This window comes from Acyrthosiphon pisum, chromosome A1, assembly GCF_005508785.2.
Source record: "Acyrthosiphon pisum isolate AL4f chromosome A1, pea_aphid_22Mar2018_4r6ur, whole genome shotgun sequence".
NCBI lineage: Eukaryota > Metazoa > Arthropoda > Insecta > Hemiptera > Aphididae > Acyrthosiphon > Acyrthosiphon pisum.
In genome coordinates, this window is record NC_042494.1 from 85,708,156 (window position 1) to 85,708,362 (window position 207).

Here is a 207-nt window from a genome sequence, read left to right on the forward strand (position 1 = left end):
TAAATCAATAATGTTTATTATTCTAAAACAGTTTAAACAGAGCAAGAATAGGTACCATGACAATAATTAATGTCTGAATTTTGATATTATACTTCATGTTTAATGTTTATGATTAGGTATATCGTTATGTTATAATATTTAATTTATTTAGTCATGGTTAGTAGTCACGGACTAAGATATAGTATATCTTAGAGATAGTATATCTTA

General features: G+C 23.2%; 1 protein-coding gene across 2 annotated transcripts in view; it reads right to left on the reverse strand.

Annotated features, from left to right (window-relative positions):
* Positions 1 to 175, reverse strand: part of LOC100573013 — a 1,671-nt gene extending 1,496 nt beyond the window's left edge. Inside the window, exon 1 of one of the 2 annotated variants that reach the window (XM_029487661.1) lies at positions 56 to 175. The gene's annotated coding sequence lies outside the window, so the exon portion shown is untranslated. The other variant, XM_029487660.1, reaches the window with a different exon arrangement.
* Between the last annotated feature and the right edge of the window lie 32 nt (positions 176 to 207).